Source organism: Prinia subflava, chromosome 3, assembly GCF_021018805.1.
Source record: "Prinia subflava isolate CZ2003 ecotype Zambia chromosome 3, Cam_Psub_1.2, whole genome shotgun sequence".
NCBI lineage: Eukaryota > Metazoa > Chordata > Aves > Passeriformes > Cisticolidae > Prinia > Prinia subflava.
Window position 1 is genome coordinate 21,396,487 of NC_086249.1, and position 19,602 is coordinate 21,416,088.

Genomic DNA, 19,602 nt, shown 5'->3' on the forward strand with positions numbered 1-19,602 from the left:
GAAAGAGATCCTCTTTTATTTGTATGCCCCAGTTCCAGTAGAGTTCCAGCAACAGCTGAGTTTTAACACCTTTATCACTTCTTTTTTTCTTGATAGGAAAACAATAAACAAAAGGCCACGCACACACCCTGGATTTTCCCTCCTTAAAGATACAGAAACATTTTACTCATCTGCTCCCTGTCCCTTTCAAGTTTTACAACTCGGAACAAATTTTAGCCAACAGAATTTGTTTGTGACTTCCAGCACCGTTTGTTTTCCTTCTCAAAGATTCAGCAAATTGTCTTGACCCAATCTCATTAGTCCTGCTATCAAATTAGCAACTCAGCTGGCTGATGGGAATCTCATTTTGATCATAACAGGCATCCCTGTTCCAAGGAGATGGGTAAACCAAGTGTTGCAATACAATACCCTGGCAACAGGCACAGTGGCAGAAGTTGTCGGAGCCAGCAACAGGTCATGGCTGAAAGGGCTTGGAAGCAGATTCACACCCCATTTGGCCACTCCTACTACAGGGACAACAACCTCAGGAAGAGCTGCAACAGCCACCCCAGTATCTGCTCAGAACCACAAATTAGTGGCCCAAAATAAAGCTGTGAGGAGGCAGTGCCTCTGCATTGGTTCAATTCCTCTGGCTGTCAACCAGCTTGGAGCAAGTCTCAGGTACAGAAAACCTAAGAGATTGGAATCAGGCCTCCCATCGGTGAGGCAACCCGATTCCACTGGCCTTTTCATCAATCCCTCAGGGCTGTTTTCACTCTCTCATGAGAATCTGGGATATAGTTATGTAAAACAGATTCCTCACCCTTAATTAAAATAAAGTTCACATGCACACCCTGCTGAAGGCAGCATTAAAAAAAATTACTTCTCTAAGGAATAAGTCACTTCTTATTAAAAAAAAAAAACCTCATTGTGCACACAAGGGAGAGTCGAACGCTTGCCAGCCACCTGGATAATTGCTTCCTATGAAAAAGAGGAGAGCCCTGGGGAAAGGAAGGAAGGGTCATGCAGAGATTCTTGCAAAAGCAAGAGTCTTGCAAAGTGCAAGTGGGATTTGCCCTGCACAGGTGAGTGCCTGAAAGCCTGTCACCGAATTCTACCTATTCTGAGGCTACAGTCAGCAATTCTCCACTGCACTAATATGGTCTTCCACCTATTTTAAACTCAAAGCCCATCAAGTTTAATCAAAAATTCCCTGGCTGTAAAAGCATGAGAACTGATGGTTCATATTAGCTTCACCTGCTGACTTTGTGATTTAAACCTGTATTCCTCCCCTTCTTCCCGCATGGAATAGTCCCAACTATTTTAGCTTCTTGGAAGGCAGCCCATTTCTTTGCCCTTTCTGCAATGCCACTGTGCTCTGCAAGCAATGTGGAGACCAGAACTGCACATCACCCACAAGATATGGGTGCACTGAGCATTTATACCAAAGCCAAACATGTTGTTCATCACTTTCCCAGTGAGGACGGTGGCCTTTTTGGTTGCTGCTGCAATGATGTTTCCCTCTCCACCATAAGATGCAAAACTGTCCCAAATTTTTTACTCCCTACTACCCATGTGGCTTTCAAACCATAAAAAAGCCTTTCCTCCAAACTTACAGGACCTTAAGGTGTTGACAGAAGTTTTGTGAAAATCCAAACAGCTTATATCCACTTTAACCCTTCCTTATTGGCACCCCACAGAACTTCATGGGATTGGGCAGCAGGATTTTAATTTTCAGAAGCCACACTGACTTTCCCAACAGTTAACAGTTCTCTAAATATTCAGAGATCCTTTCCATTCCTGGTAGCATGACTCTTTGTTGTGTTGTTCCCAGGATCCCCTCTAGAGCCCTTTTTATAGCTGGGAATCACACTGGCAGCTCCCCAGTCCTCTGGCACAGCGGCTGTCTGTAGTGATAAATTATACAGCTTGGCCAGCAGTTCTGCAGTTTCACATTCAAGCTCTTCAGGACTCTTGAATGCCATCCAGCTCTGGTGACTTATTAACATTTATCTGCTTGGACTATTTTTTTCCTTTAGTAATTATCTTGAATTAGTTTATCAATCTATTGGCTACAAAAAGTGCACTTGACACAGGAACATCCCAAACACCTCCAGCAGTTAAGACTTGATATTCTCTGCTAATGCTTTATCATTTTCAAGTAGCTTTTTACACTTTTGACATCAAGCACTCCCCAAGATACCCAAATCTTATTGGATTATATGCTCAAACATATAGTATTTATGTCCTAGTGGATATAATAAGTGATGTCCTAGCATGTCAGAAGAGCAGTCCCAAGACAGATTGTTTTACTCCCCTGATGTCCCCCTCCTACCAACCTGTGCCCTGGAGCAGCTGCCACCCTGCTTTTCCCTCCTGGTGAAAGTTTCAGATGCCACAAGAGATCAGTGAGATTAAACTGTGTCACCATGGCAGCCAGCTGTAAGGCAGGGTGGAGATCCAAGCACTAACAATCCAAGTTTGGGACAGGAGCTGTCGAGGCCTAAAGCAGAGTTTACTAAAGCTCCTCATTTTTGGGAAGGGTGGCACAAATGGAAAGCAGCTTTTGTGTGATGTGATGACATTTATAGATGCCAGCCAATGTGAGGTGTAAACAATTGCAGATTTTAGTGGTTTACCCTAAAGCAGGTATCTTCCTTGCTGCCACACAAAGTGTTTCTGTTCCTCACCAGCACGTCCCTGAAACACTCACAAGGCTCTGTGAAAATCCTCCTTTTGGATGAGGCTGTGTGTGAAGCTACCTGCCTGCACAAGCACTTGCAGAGCAGAGACTCAGTTTCCTTCTTCCACACCCTCCATTCCTTGGCATTTGTACCCTTCAGAAGCCCATAGCAGTCCTACCCTCCTACTTATTTTATAAAAACTACACAAGTATATAGCTTTTATCTTCCTCTTGCGTCAATCCCTCCAACCCCAAAGTCACTTCTGTTGCTTTCCTTCAACTTCCTTCAGTTTATCTACCAGAAAGTAACAAAGATCAAAGGCACCATTACATCACAATAAAAAAATCCCCCCACCCTTCACACTGATTAGCAACATCAGACCCAATTTTCAGAAAGATATTTAAGAGTTTTTTTAAAATACTTTTCCAGCTTAGGTGCCAAATCCCAACAGTTTCCGAGGGAATCAAGCGCCCACGCGCTTTCTGGATTCCCACTAGATGCCTACCCACATCTTTTAGTACGTAACCACATGAAACACTACTTTTGTTCTCAAGGTTAGCAGCACTTGAGAGCCTAAGACAGTCCCTGCATGTTCCCACTGAAACACACAGGCTACTGAGAGAGTTATGCCTCCTGGTTAGGGAGAGGAAAAAGGAAAATAGGGAAAAGAAAAAGAAGAGGTGGGGGGAAAGATGAGAAAAAGGAAAAAAAGAAAAAACCCTCCACAACTTTTGGGTTTTGTTCTTTCATGCCAGGTAGATCTTACCCAATACCTGCTGCACAGTTCCTGCCAGATGAAAGCTTTGTTTTCACCTTGGCTGTGAATTCTGAGGCACAGATGTTGCTGAAGTCTTTCATATTGCAGGGTATTCAGAGATGAAATGACATTAGTGTTTTCCTGCTCCTCCTGTGCCTGCTGCTCCTCTGTTTGCCCTTTACACCTATATGACAGAACTAAGCATATTATTTCTTCAGCACAGTTGTGTTTTATGCTCACTGTGAGCCTTTACTGGCAGTGTTTAGGTGGAAGGTGACAAGGAATCACAGCACCTCCATGAAAAAGCCATCAAACATTTATACAACTCCTACACTATAGCACTTTGGCTATGAAGTGGAGGACTGCAAGGTAGAAGGGAAACAGCAAAACAGTAGGATTATTTGTTTTTGTGAGACTGGCTACAGCATTAGCAACTTAGTTCTGTCTTGGAGTAAAAAATATAGTTGAAACTGAACACCAGAAGAAGTTTGGGCCCAGCTTATAAACATTCTTTCAATTCTGAAAAACCTCTCAAGAACACATAACACTTACACAACACAAGACATTATCCAGATAGGTGATGGGAAAATCCCAAAAGTGCTCTGCTACACTAACAAATGAACCCAACTAGGCAAAGCACAGAAGTCCCTACAGCATGGCAGGGATTACAAGAATTATTCCTCCATATGGAATCAAAGCAGGTTTCACTGCAACAGAACAATGGGATGGGGAGAAATACATGACCCAGTTGTGATTTTTTTGTCAAGGTCTTTCTCACAAAGACATTTATTAAAGACAGAGAGCCAGCTACGGAAGAGTCAAAATCAAAAAGCTGAGAAAGTTGGGGTTGTTCAGCCTGGAGAAGTGAAGGCTCCAGGGACACCTTAAAGGCCCTTCAGTACCTAAAGGGGGCTACAGGAAGGTTAGAGAGGAACCTTTGACAAGGGCATGGTGTGATAGGGCAAGGGTAAGGGCATTGGTTGGTCTTAAGCTGAAGGAGGGTAGGTTTAGGTCTGACATTAAGAATAAATTCTGTACTATAAAAGTGGTGAAGCACTGGCACAGGTTTCTCAGAGAAGCTGTGGATGCCCCATCCCTGGAAGTGTTCAAGACCAGGCTGGATGGGGTTTTGAGTAACCCGCTCTAGTAGAAGGTTCCTTGCCCACGGCAGGCAGGTTGAAACAAGGTGACCTTTAAGGTCATTCCAACTCAAGTGATCCCATGATTCTATAAAATCCATTCTGCACTAAGGACTTCCAGATCTGCAGCACAAGCAGGTCCCGCAGGAGCTGACTGGGCAGGTGCTAGAGGTTCAGAGAGCTGGGGGACAGAGGGATAGAGGAACAAAATAAAAAGCTGTATACAGCAGGTACCACAACGACAGAGCAAAAAGGCACTTGAGCGTCAGTTCTGAGGAGCCACCAGATCTCACCATGTGTCTTACAGACCTTAGTTCCAGCTCACAGACCTGCAGGCAGCTCTGTGATCTTTAATACTACACCACAGCTACAGTCACTCACAGTGCTTTGCAAAGTTTCCTGCCAGGTCAGCTCACAGCCAAGTGCTGAAAGGGAGAAGCACCCTTGGCTTCGGATGGCCGTGTGCCACAATGAGCTCAGCCATGTCAAGCTTCATCCTCCCATCTCAGCTCCTAAGAAACTCCAGCAAAGAGCACACTCCCAGCAGGTGGAGAGAGATCCCTCCTGTCCTTTCATCATGCACTCAGTCTCCAAGAAAATGCAAGTTCAGAATTATGCTTTCAATGTTAATTTTGAGTTGACCACATCAAAAGGGAAACAGCTGCCAACGGCCACATCCTTGCTTTATAGGTGAGAAGGAGGGGAGCACAAGCTGGTTTCGAGAAAAAAAGCACAACACAAGCTTCTCATAAGCTAGTCAAGAAGAATCTTAAGTCAACCACAGTCTCCTCCAAAATTAGTAGTTAATTCATTAGAAATTTAGAGCCTTCACAGAGAGAGTTTTTATGCTGAAACTAGCACAGGTTATGCTTTGTAGAGAACCCTTTCCCCGCTCACCCCATTCACACTCTGGAGAAAAGAAAAACAACGCTCACTAGAGCCCCTCCACACAAGGGAAGCACATGAATTCATGAGGAAGGAGATTCAGAGCACAGAGATCAGGCATGCTCATTGTCTTGGATTTCACATGATTTACCTACAGCTACAGGAAAGTGCAGATAGAGCAAGATCTCAAGCCTTCAAAAACAAACACAGCTACACCACACATTGGTTGAGATCACCTTGTTGAAGTCACTGCTCCTCAATCCTGAGCCAAAATAACAGGGTGGGATTCAAAAACCAACATCATCAGAAACACAAAGCATCCACTGTGAAACTAAATTTAAAGCAGGTATGATGTAAAAAGCAGAAAGCCACTTGCTGCTCAGGTGAGGTTCTTTTCATCTTCATGACTATTACATCCTAAACTGCACATTTACACATTTAATACTTTCATATGTCATCATGTGATGAAATGTTTTTGAAAGAAACAAGAAAAGCCCACACAAACACTGTTGGTGGCATTTGGACTAGGTCCCAGGATGAGTAAGTATTGGATCAGAAGGCAGGAAGGGCTCCTGCAGGATGTACCTAGTGTTAGAAGGAATTGGCTCTTAGAAAACACAAAGGTCACCTAGAACAAAATTGATTATATGAATTAAACAAAGAAAAAAAAATGATCCTGATTATCACCTAATGAATTGCAGGAGATAAAGGAAATCAAGCTGACAGCATTTCAACATTAGCATTTTTCTAAAGTAGCAAATGACTTTAAAAGAAGCTTTTGCCTACAGGAAAAGACATTTTTGGTTGGACAAAGTAAATGACTAAATTCTTACAATTTTTTACAGCTCATCACTTCTGGATGTTTTTCTTTTGCAACTCAAGGACTTGTTTCAGAGACACACAAAACAAAAGAAAAGCTGGCATTCTGCAGTCTACAGGGTAGTGAGATTTCTGATCTGCCCTTGGAGCCTTCTCCTGCCCTGACACCCCCAAATCCCCTCTTCACCATGAGTAAATTGGAAAGAGGCTTGGGAGGGGGGACTGTTAATATGAGCTGGCAGGACACTGTTCCAGCAAGTGTAACTTTGATGTGAAAGCCAGAAGCCCTACCATGACAGTGCAGTGAGTCACCTGATGACAAGTCACTGAGGCATTTAGAGATGGATTTTGAATTCTAACAAGTGACACTGTTTTGCCTTCCTCTAGGGAAGGATGTGCCTTTATTGAACCTGGAATCCAAACACTGCCTGTGACCGTCTGCCTCCATTTAAAGGCAGCCCACACAGAGGAACACACTGTTGCATATTTTCTGTCTTGCAGGAGAGCCCTGAAGGAATCTTGAGTTGTTTGCTTCCTCTTCTTGAATCAAGTCCTGCTTTTGTCATTCCCGGCCTACCCTTACCTCCTCAGCCTTTCTAATGAAATCTATAGATTTAAATATTTCCAGATATCCCATCACCAAAACTACCTGCTTGACAGAGGAAGATAAGGGGTTTCTTCCCCTATCCAGTCCTCATCCTCCTCCCAAGCCCCAAAGATGCTTCTTACTGAGGTGAAGAACAAAATATTTTGCCTCCCTGCTGCTCATCTGTGCTTGCCCAGTATCTTGAGGATCACAGAAGTATGAGGAATCTGCTTCTCATCTGTCTTAGGAGTGGCCAGGGAAAGTAAAAATAGGCAGGAGATGAACACGGTTTCTGTAGCAAGGCAAAAGGAAAAGCAACAAACCAACAAACAATGCTTTAAGAGATATGATCAAGGAATGGAAGCAGAGAAAATAAACCAAACAGGAAGAATACAAAAGCTACTTCCCCCATACACACTGCAGGTTGAGTTCAGTACTGTTGTCAGGGATCCCAGAAATGGCAAGAGACAAGTCTGACACTGGAGGTTACAGCTCCAGATAAAATGTCGGGTTTATTTTATTCACACTCTTTAAAATCTGGTTTGGGAATATATGCAAAGGAATTGAAGCAGGCCTGGAAAAGTATTTCTAGTCTCACTTCTTCAGAGTCTTTTGGCAGTGGCCAGGTAGTGCATGAGACTCCTGCTGATTGCTGTGAATATGGTACAGCCTTTTTACTCATTCTCTCTGCTACCAAGGGAGTCAAAATTGCACAGAAGATTTTATAGCACACACAAATGTAAGAGAATGCAATTTTTCCCAGACACCTTATTACCAAGACACATAGGCTGATGCAACAATAAGAAATTTGATGAGCCAGAAACTAAAATGCAGATTTTTATATTAGATCAAGGTAAATGTGAGATAATACTTGTTGCTGGCGCTGCAGTTTCCTCTCCTTCCTTCCCTCACAACTTCTCTGGCTTTCTGTACGGCTACTGAGTGAAGACTTGAGTGATTTTGGAGAATTAAGTTATAATGCTAGTAACTCACTGTTAAGAGGTAGTACATACTGTCACTTCCTCACCCAAAATTAGGAACTGGAGGCTCAAACCAAAGCTTCTTTGTGCTTAAATCTCTTTAAGTCTTCAAGGCACATTTGGATCAAATTCTGTCATTTCTCTCTACAGATAGGAGTGGGAGAAATCTCTCTTATATGACACATGTTTTTGCATAGCTTTTACATCTCCAGAATCTTGGAGCTTAACAGAAACCACCAAACACCTTAACACACACCCACAACTGCATACATTTTACCACAGAACCTTACCAATGACTTTGATTATCAGAAAGGGGATGGTTTTGATGAAGGACTATGTGGTGTTATCACCATTTCATTTCTGGGTTTCTTCTTTGAGTTCAGCTCCCAAAGCTTTTTGGTTATCACCTGTGATCATGAGACCAGAGAAGCAGCACTGAAAGTGAACACACCTCTTATTCCAAAGTGGGACTGAAGATGAGCACAACAGCAGGGTAACACAGGGATGGGAACTATAAGCTTATGGTTAATATTCTGTGGTTAAACAGGAAAATTAGCTCTCCTGGGCAATGTGGCAAAAAAAAAAAAAAAATTCAATCAAACTTCTGTAGAAAAAAGATGTAGCAGAGACCACATCCATGAAATGTGACATCCACTTAGCAATCATCTCAGGATCTTAGTTCTATGACTTTATCTTCCTCCAGCCTCTTTCTTGCATAGAAACTGAGTATTCCCAGAGCAGTTTCTCATTTCAGCAAGAACTACCATGAATCAGGTGGCTCAAACCCTCTCAAGCAAAGCCTTTATTAAAGATATTATTTAAAAACAAACAAACAAAAATACCAAACAAACAAAGAAACCACCACAGTACTTAGTAAAGCACAGAAATTTACATTGGAAATCCAGATCTAAATCATTTAAGGTTCCATGAGGCAATTAGATTTGTAGCTTTAAAAAACTGCATTTGTCTACTATTGAAGACCATATACATATTTCTGAAGATTTGGGAAAAAACGGACTCTTTTCCCTTTTAGGAACAACATGCCCTTTCACATAATTGTTGCTTGAGTTCCTGAGCTTGAATCAAAGGGTTTCCCCTCTGTGTGCTGTATTTTGAAACAGATTCATCTGATTTGGTAAAATTGGCCAGTATGTTAATATCTGCTATTTAATTTTTGACCTTACCTAAAACATTAGCCCAATAATAGACTAATTTAGATCACTCTCAATAAAATAAAATTTTTAGTATTACGCCTACATCTTCCAGTCCATTAAAAACATTGCCCTACTAAAACAAATATTTTACTAAATAAAACACTAACGAAGTTAGGCTTTTAACAAAGTTAAAAGTTAACACGTTCTATGGTTTGCAGAGGAAAATGATATCAAAATTTGTCTTGCATGAGGTATTCCTGAAATAATAAGGACACATAAACTGTTCTATTTCCAGAAGAACTGCAAAATGTAATGGGACTTCTATAATTGAACATCTTATTAATTTTAATGAGCTAATCAATATTGCATTTTGAATCCTGATGTGTCCGTTTGCTGATAATCCCTCTTTGTGCTCTGCACTCCCTGATCTTTGCAGCTGTTACCTGACAAATCCACCTTCTACTGTGAAGGGACATGGGAGTTCAGGCTCAGGTGACCACTTTAATGAGCAAGAAAAGCAGAGGATACATTGTGAGCCTGGCCTCGGTTTTTTTCCTCCTCTACCTTGACACATGCTGGCATTAGAGAGCTCCATAACAGCCTCACACAGGTGAGCACAGGGCCTTGAGCTGAATGAATCCAACAGCTTCAGTAGCATGCAGAAAAAGGGGGAAAAGAGGGGTTGGAATATCCCTCCCTCTGCTGCTGAAGGAGATCAGCTTTTGCTTCACCCCAAACAAGTCTGGACTCTGGAAGCGCACGAATTCCACATTCAGCTGTGACTTCTAGCCCCTCAAAGCATGATTGAAACAAGACATTCTTGAAATACCTACTAAAGGCAAATTGTAGAATCATCCTGGCACAAAGCCTTCCAGTTGAACAAAACTGCATAATGTTTACTCACAGACAACTGGGGAAATTAAATACAAGTTTTACAAAAGGAATCACTTCTCTACTCTTTCCACAGAAGAGACTGGGTTAAGAGGCCAAGCTACTCTTATTTTAGGATCAGTAGAGAATGTGCATTTAGAAATATGTACGTACAAATGATAATCTATCTCATAATTTCTTTATGCTAAATAAGTGTCACAGTATTTTGCATTACACTATATGCAAAAGAGGAAAAACCACAGGGTGCAAGCCACTGGTTCAAATAAAAATATTTCTCACTCCAGCTCTTACTTCATGAATAGAACATCAGCCCTGAGAAGCGGGCTTTGCCTTGTAAGGGAAACATCATCTAAAATACTGGTGTACCACTGCAGTGATTAAGAAAGGTAATAATGCAAAGCCCTACTGATGCTTAGAGAAAGTAACTCAAAGCAGTGCTGTGACCTTAGCGAACCAGGCTGTCAAAATGTGGCCTAACCTTTTGTATTTGATTCTCCTTCTCTCTGCTGCCATCTGGAAAGTCATCAAATGCCATCAGCAGTAAACCATGGACAGCCACTGGAACCACACGCAGCAAGCTCACAAGGGCAGGAAACAGAGCCTTAAGGTAAAATTGGAAGATTTCTCCATTCCCAAAACACTCCCAAACTTGAATAGCAATTATTTTCCTCTCCCGTTTTCCTTTCAGATTACAGGTGGACAGATTTTATGGGAAAAGAAGGAGGAAAAAAAAAAGGCATAACACAAGTCTTTATGCCCCACCTGCCTGCAACACATACTCCTCATTTGACCTCCTCACAGTCCCACAGCTAAAGGCCCACCAAGATCAAGGAACTGTTAGCAGCTAAATGTCCTATGCTTCAAGGCAGTCACAATATATTTTGTGCACTGTCTCTCACACAGTAGTTGGGATCACTTTGGTAGAAATTATTTCTTTCCAGAAAGTACATTTGCTTACTTCTTCTGCAGTCTTCTGATTTGGCTCAACTTTCACAAATTAGGACTTCTATTTTTCCACACCAGTCACCTTTTTCTCTTCCTTTCTTTAAATCTAAGATGATACAAGGTTGCCTCATTCAGCATCACTTCTGACAGGAAGTAAGAAATTAGAATGGCTTAAAGGCGGTTATACCAGCTTAAGAGCAAAACAAACTAGCTATATGGCAGGTCCAGAGAGTACAGATTGCCAGAAGGAAAGGAACTATGGAGAGGAAGTTATTGTTTAACCTGCATCTCAGACTACACACAAGAGATTGATGGTGTACGAGTGGAAGCGGGGACACTTGGGTTGCTGGCCTGAAGTGTGCTAGTACCCAAACCAGAACTAAATACTTGGACATTTTCTTCAAATTCCCCTGGAAATTCACTTCTCAGATGGCTCTTTTCTGTTTCCTCTTCCCCCACCCCAACAAAGAAATGCTAAAATGAAGAGAAAGGGTGAAAGCCATGCTACAACAGTGTTTTTGCTGATGGATTTGCTAGCAATGCTGCCTGCATCCCCACAGTAAGAGGAGCAGGTAAAACTCCTTTCGGCTGCTCCAATGTACAACACAACACGTGGGAGACAGGAGATCAGGGAGACTACAAGAGGAATCAGTGTTTTTAGAGTGCAACTCTCTGACCTATTTTAAAAATACCTACAGGAGGTGACACAAGGCACATCCTAAAAGAGCCTTTTTCTCTCTGCAGCTCATACTGGGAGCCTGGGGAGACATGTTCAGCTCAGAGCAACCATGCTTTGAGCTTGGAGCATCCATGTTTTCATCAAATGGATCCCATGAAGGGCCCTGAAATTGTGACATGCACCCCAGTGTCATGTGCCAAAAAGAAGACAGACCATGGAAGGACCCAAAGACATCCACAGCTCTGAGGATGTGCCTGAGGTGGGATGGGACAAAAGCCAGCTCCCTTTCCTGCACAAACCAGGAGCAGCCCTCACCACTGGAGCACTGTTACCCCTCACAGCCACAACATCCACACCTGCGCATGCTCTGCACAGCTGCACCCAAGTGCAGGAATTTCAAACTTGAACTTCAGTTTGTGTAAAAACCTGATTAGTACGAGCAGCATCAGGTACTTTTAACCTATTCATTCCCAAAGAGCATCATGTGCCTTCCCTCAGATGGGAAGAAGTGATCACTGACTTCTGTGCTGCACCAGTGAGCACTGGCTGACAGTCCCAGTTCTGCTGCCACCAAGGGGAGCGGCCCCAGCCATTCCCATCTCTGGGAACAGAACTGCAAAGCAGCTCCTCCCAGCTGAGAGCTGTGCAAGTGCATAACAAGAGTCACACACTGGACTATTTTCTCCATAAGAGCAAGCCCTCAGCATCAAGCAGAACACGCTGACATTGTCCCCAGTTCCTATACAAGCCAAGACATCAGGCTGAGAAAATTAGTTCAGCTCATTGCCAAGTATAGAAAAACACTCTGACATAATACAGCTCTGGCACAGAGGTAAAAAGCCAACAGTAGGCATTCTTGTACCTGTCAGAGGGCTAATGGATGACTATGCTTTTAAGAAATATAGCTGATTTTCAGTTGTCCGGTTTCAGTCTGTGTCTTGCACATCCTCACCAAGACAGGTCAGTTCCTTTACAAAGTCTATTTGTTTCTCTTATCTGCTGTTGACAGGATGAACTGTAAAACCAGAACACTTTGAGGGTGGAGCTCTGGATCATTTCTGTATTTTTCAACAGAGAAAAGTTTATTTCAGCTCTAGGTTGTTCTGTACACTCTTGAGCATATAAGGAAATTGGACCATAGCAACAAGCTTTTGAAATTACAAAACTTCCCACACCAAGGAAGTGAGACAGGTGCACAAAAGGGAAAAAGAAGGAAAGAAGCCATACTGCAGCTCACATTTATAAAAAGACAAAACACTAGTCAGCAAACTGGCAAAATTCATGCATTGGAATCGAAGCTGAGAGAAAAGGTCTCCCTTCAGAGACCTGGAAAAGGATAATAAAACATTCTTTGACCTCTCAAGCAAAGAGAGCTAGCATCAGTTTTCAATCCAGTGCAAGCAAGGCAGTCAGAAACACAATAAATAAGCAATATATTTTCACTTGTGGCAGTTATATTGGACTTGTCACATATTTCTTCCAATATCCCCACGATACACAGAAAAGCGTGAACTAAAAGTCTCCCTTTTCCCTATTCATTTTTTTTTCTGAGCAACATCTAGAGCACATAGTATTCCTCAAAAACCAGTAAAAGCATTCTTGCTGTCATGTTACAAGAGCGCTTTCCTCTTCAAGTTTGTTTTTGGCTTTCATCTCCAAATCAAAGAATGGTAGTTATATCATCCTGTTTAAAGATGCAGCTCCTCCCCCCACAAGGATTGAAAAAAGGCTAAAAAATCACCTGGCAGTCTATTGTCCAGTCTTAGAGTCCAGCTTTGCTACACAGTACAGCTGAGAACAAATTCTGTTCTGTGGCACAAGACAGGCAACCCAGAGTTAAACAGAACCGGTATTCAGACATATTCAAATTCCCACCATACCTTCTGTTCTCTGTGCAGAGATGAGCTTCACTTCTCTGACTTACCCACAAAAAATGCACAGGGAAGAGCAGTCTCCAAGCACCCAGTGGACACACACGCAAACTGTTCCACAAGGAGGAGTTTTTCCAGCCTTACCCTGTAAAGCTGAGGGCAAGATCAGCACACCCACACTTAAGAGATATTGGAGCAGCAGACAGGAAGATGCTCCCTGCTCGGCCAGGTAACGTGCGCAGCACCAGGAAACTCCAGGTATGGAGAAGGGGGAGGTGGTTCAGCGAAAGGCATCCATGAGCCGCTGGGCAAAGAGTAATTGCAAGCAAAGAAAACAAACATCCTTCGGTCTGTGCCCGACACAGCCGTTCCACCCAGCTACAATACCTGCTTTCACTTTGAAAATGAAAAGCTTGGCTAACTGAGCAGCTTTTATGTTTGTTCTTACACACGTACACATAAACACATCTCATACATAATTACCGCATAAAGTACACGCCTTACAGCCAGTCCCAAGCAAGAGCCAGGCTTTGACACCTATTTCTGAATCTTGCTCCTGAAGAAAAAACTCCTGGAAGCAATGTCGGAATAAGAATCAAGTAATGCTCAGCAGGAGCAGATGCACCGTGACACACATACGGATGGAGCCAGCTACTCTCAACAATCGTGAATTTTAAGCCCTCTGGACAACAAAAGCAGCAAGACCAGGGATTGCAGGCACGGGAGAGCTCTGAATTGGGGCATTTCAATGCACAGAAGAAGACAGAAGCGCTACTGCCTCTGAAGTCTCGTCCTGCTGGTGCTGGCTCCTCCTCCGAGCTCCCAGGTGCGTTCAAGAGCACCCAAAGGTGCCACCCATCTCCAATGTCCCTCCACTGCTACCCACTCCCCAAGCAGAAGCCCCTGCTTTGAAGAGGGTGGATTAGAGACCACCTGACGTTCCCTCCAAGCTGAATTATATGCCATGATCCGAAAGTTCAGCTTTGCTTTTAAGTACTTTACTTGCAAAAAGCCACGGTTCCGTACACACACGCGGCCGGAGGGGTTAAACGACAAGCTCCCACCTCTTCATCCCTCCTTCACCAGCCACACAAAGCCCGAGGCTTCATCACCCCATCGCCCAGCACGGGTCCAGCTCCTCAATTCTTTGTGTTTGCCCAGAGCGCCCGCCCCTGCTGCCGGAGCCAGGACGGGGTGCTTGGCAAACGCTGCGGGCTGAGCCCCGATTCCAGCCCCGCTCTGCGCCGGGAGCCCGAGCGTGCGGCCCCGAGGTGCTCCCGCTGCAAAGCCCGGGGGCTGAGAACAACTCCCTTTGTTAAATGAATGAGCCGGGGAGGCAGGAGCGGGGAGACAGGAGGGGGAAGTCGGGAGGGAGAAGGCAGGCTCAGTACTCTTCTAAAAGAAAATTTCAAAAGAAGGGAGGAAGAGAAGGGCTGAAGAAGAACGCACCCGTCCGCTCAACCCCTGCGCAAACTTCCCGGTTACAAAACAAGCGAGGAAATCCCCTTCCCCGGCGCGGCGGCACTCACCTTCCGCCCGCCGCAAGGTGCTGCCCAGCTCTCGCCCGGCTCCCCGCCCAGCCCCGCTGCCCACACCGCCCCTATTGTGGGCCCGGCGCCGCCCCCCGCCCCCCGCCCGCCTCGCCGCGGCCATTGGCTCCGGGGATCCCGCCCCGCAGCCCCCCTGCCGCCAAGGTGGGCAGCCGGGCCCGCCGGGGCGGGGAGGGGGCGAGGGGCGGGGGGCAGGGGGCAGGTCCTTCCCGCCTCGCTCGGCGGCGGCCGGGGCGCGGCGTGGCAGCCCAGCGACCCGCGGTGGAAAGTTTTTGTGGGAGGGGGCTGGTACCTTCCCGGCGCGGCAGATCGGGAGCCCGGAGCGCCTCGGGGAGCCGCGGGCTGCGCTGCGGCTGCGGGCGGCCCCGAGCCCCGCGGCTCCGCAGGCAGAGGGCGGGAGCGGCGCTGGCCTGCCCGGGACGGAGGAGTCTCGGGCGGTCACGCCATCAGCGGAGCTGCCGCGGGGAGAGAGAGGATCGCCGGCAATCGCAGCCCGGCGAGCGGCGCTGCGATGACTTTATTCCCGCTGCTCCTATCGCGCTGCGCTATCGCCGAGCCGGCTCCATTGTGCTGGGGACTGTGTGCGTGCAGATCCAAAAAAGGCAAGAATAAAACCGGCTCTGCCCCGCTGCTGTGTTGCACAAGCCGAGGCGTCTATACCTTATATTGCCGGGATCCGGGTGTTCCCGCTCGCCGTGATCCAAAGCTCGCTGGAAACTTGTCACCCTAGTTAAGAGGAGTTTTCGGCTCAGCGCTTGTGCCGTGCCTGGAGAGGAAAAGAGGAGGGGTTTGAGCGCACCTACAGCGCAGGGCTCTCGAGGAGAGGGCTCGGGCATGCTGCGGTGCTCTTGGGACGCGCTCTCTGGAGGAACGAAGGTGGAATGGTGAAGGGAAGCGGGGAGATACGGGCAAAAGGGAGACGAGCTTTACACCGAGACAGCGTGCCCCTACACACCACAGATTAAGGCAGCGCTGCCACGTCTCGCCCTTCCCCCTTGTACCAACATTTATCAGTTCCCGTGATAAGTTTGTTTGGGAGCTAAACCAGCAGAAAATTAACATCGCAAAAGTAAACAAATGGAGGAAGCGAGAATTCAAGTCTGGGACTGATAGGGAGAGTGGGAATGCCACAGAGCTGATTTCAGCTGAACCTGCTGTGGAATTGCACACTTGGAAGCACTTCCCTCTGTCGGATCCGTTTAACATTGGATTCCAATGCACTCACAGGCAGACTGCATGAGCTCCCTCAAGCACCGTCTGGCCGGAGTCTGGTTGCAACATAAAGGGTTTTATGTAGTTCAGGGTAATATGTATCAGTCACATCACTTCAAAGACAGGATCAGACTCTGTCAAGAATCCCAGAGATACATGGGAGCTTACAGGATTGCTGCTGGGGCGGAAGGGGAACTGAGGCAAAAACCTACAGATCAGCTTAAATGCTGGATCCATAAAGGAGGCTTCACTAAAGCTGGAGTTAAATCCCAAGAGTTACGCTTTGGCCCTGAACTAAGAGTTGAAGAGTGACTTCCTTTTGTAGCATGCTTGAAATCCCAACACCTTTTTAGAAATGTGGATGCACCCTGACTATTTTAAAAAATCAATTTTGAAGCCAGGCAAGAGCACAGTCCAAAATACTCCATAAACATGCCTGTAAGACAAGATGTTTTACCAAATACATTCATTCAACCACAGGGAGAATGGATAAATCAGGTAATTGCAGTGTTTGACTGAAGGCCTGGTCCGTGTACACCTGGTGCACTGCACTCTGCTGAGCCCTGGTGAGGGCTGCCTGTCCTGGCACCTGTGCCCGGCTCCTCAGTCCAAGAGAGACTTGGGGCTCCTGGAGTGGGTTTTATGACTCCAGTGTTTGCCCAAAGTCCAGAGAGCCACAAATATTATGGGAGGTCAGGAGCATCTCTCTTATGAGGAAAGGCTGAGGGAGCTGGGCATGTTCAGCCCTGAGAAGAGACAACTGAACTGAGAGAGGACAATCAATACACAGGTTAACTCAGTTCAGAAATTCTTTCAATTAAACCTTTGTATATTTGCTGCCAAGGGATCTCACCAAAACTTTAAGAATCCTTACATTTTGCTATATTCCTACTCTGCAGTAATGTGGAATCCAAATGAGACATCCAGGAATTACAATACTTAGGAGTTTACCCAAATTTACCCAAAGTTCAAGACTCCTTTGTCTGAAACTATTGCTGGATATTTCAGAGGGAGTTCCTAAACCAAAGGAGGAAGATGTCCATAAACAGCATAAGAATAGGATAGTAAGCTACCACTGCAAACCAGAATTCAGTACTTGAGAAAGGAATGAGGGAAATGTAAATCATTTTATTTGCATTTCCAAGCACTCAGAGCTAAGTGTTCAGGGGTTTTCAGGGAAAGGATCCATCCTGCCTTGCACTCAGGTTAAAGTCAGATGGCCCTTTTCCAATATGGAGGACAAAGTGGATTTCTTACACCTCTGTGTTCTGTGGGAAGAAGCCTGGCACCAAACCCTAGCCTCAAAGACCAACTCTGTTGAACAATCGATTTTGCAGTGATCACATAAGAACTGCATTTTCCTCCCCTTCAGACACATAGCAGAGCAAGCAGTACAGTTGCCATAGGGCACTGCCTGATGATTTCTTCTCTGTCAGCAGCACCAGTATCAACAGTTCCTACTTTGCTGTGCATCTCTGTTCCTGAGCTAGTCCCTGCACCGTGCCAACACAGCTATTTGTGCAGCTATGTAATGGAAGGGATCAAAGAACTGGTCCACCTAGGAGTTTTCCTAGCTGTTTTTAGCCAGATGAAATCCCCTAATATCTTGGCTGACACGATGCAGGAGGAACACAAGAGCATGTGAAATCACAGGAGCTGAAGCTTAGCTGAGGGACAGTAACTTGTTAGGATGTGCCCACTTAGTCACCTGCATTAACCTGTGCACTCATTTAATCTGCTCAAGCAAACAGAGACAAATTGGACTCAGCCCACATGGAAGAAACCAGAGTTCATGAATGACTTGATAACTAATTACAGGCCTCTAGGCCTCAGTAGCGGGGAAGACAAAAAGACAAAAAGAAAAATGGAGTCCTATGGTTATACAACACACAATTACAAAGTTCCTCAGCTGAATATCTTACTGTGAAGATGCAGAAACAGCAAGCACCAGCAAGCAAAACTGAAGGTGATGGTGGGTCAGCACACTGCTGCCTGGAGGTTTCTTACCCAGTAAATCAGAAATCAATCCAGCAAAGTAATGTTGATATAGTGGTGTGAAGTGAAGAAGAAGACAGACTATGATTCATCACTGCCCTATATGTCATATAAGTTTGTACAGCTCTGCAAAATGTATGTAAAACACTTTCAAATCACAACTATTTCCTTTTCATTTTGTCCAGATAATGCAGTACACTAAAGCAGTGAGGAATGCGTTTCTGGACACAAATCTATGATGCACAAATATTTTTGCTAAACAAACACACAAAAGCACGACAGCAACAATCTTTCATTTCCTCAGTAAGTTTTAGGGAGGTTTAGTGCCAGAAAAGCAAAGTGAAAAATAAAAAAAGGGCCAGAACACCTGACTAGCACAGAGTAGCATCTGGTTCCTATCTTATATATCCTGATGTTAGATGGTATGTATTACCCATCACAACAGAAGGTAAAATCACTTCCAAATTGTATACAAATAGCACATTATCTCTGCTGCATATTGAACATGGACATGCACCTCCTACCATCCTGGAGAAAGGTTTGCTAGGATTTCTCTGCCTAGAATGAGTTCACACACAGGAGTAAAAACTAGGGTCACCATCTTAGCAAAGCTGGCTTTTGATCTTAGCACAGAAGTCGAAAATCCAGCATATGCAAAAACATTTCTCAGTGTTGGACTATATGCAGTTGTTTCACTCTGGATTAGTGGTTAAGGCATCACACTGTACACGTTCCCACTTGCCACTTAGTCCTCCATTTCTGTACTGAGAAGCTCACAGTAAAGGGTCAGGGTCTGTCTGGTACAATTATAACAGTAATTACAACTTGGTGCATTTATCTTTTTTTTATGCTTAAATCCCAAATAATTCTGGTTCTTCTTATGGGTTACTTACTTGTTGGTTAAGTTACCCCATAGTTGGTTGAAAACTCAGAGGAACCTTCATGCCATTCCAATTTTAAATAATCTCTTACCGCTTCATTGAAGTCCTGGAATCTTGCAAAACCTCTGTTGGTGAATACACTTTTACATTCCAGATCTGCTTTAGCCAGGAAATTGCACAGAGACAGCTAAGAGCACTCAGTGCTTTGGTGAGCAGTCAGCAAGTCGGGGAATACTAGGGAAGCCACAAATGACTGATTCTGGAAGCCTTGTGTATCTCTGGAAGTCATAAAATACAGATGGGCAATGGCTTCACAGTGAGGTCAGTCTTTGATTCATTAGCTAACATCTGTATTTAAGCACATATATCTGAGTTTTGAGGCATGCTGCTAATTCAAGCTTAAAAGCAAAGGGGGAGTTTTAGCCTGTGCTGTTTCTTCGGGAGCTGTGCAGAGTCCTGGCTCTGGCTTAGGTTTTGTATGTTCTCTCAATGATCCAAATAGTTTGGTTTTTGGAAAAATATTACTAGGCACTGGTAATCATGGGTAAAAAACATATTTAAATGCTGTAAGCTCTTTCTTGTGGGTGGAGGTATA

At 44.7% G+C, this 19,602-nt stretch overlaps 1 protein-coding gene across 9 annotated transcripts in view; it reads right to left on the reverse strand.

The window, feature by feature from the left end:
* PAK1 (p21 (RAC1) activated kinase 1) overlaps nt 1-18,896 on the reverse strand; it is a 78,462-nt gene extending 59,566 nt beyond the window's left edge. The window contains exon 1 of one of the 9 annotated variants that reach the window (XM_063394359.1): nt 15,580-18,896. The gene's annotated coding sequence lies outside the window, so the exon portion shown is untranslated. The other 8 variants (XM_063394356.1, XM_063394358.1, XM_063394357.1 and 5 more) reach the window with 8 other exon arrangements.
* Nucleotides 18,897-19,602: the final 706 nt, after the last annotated feature.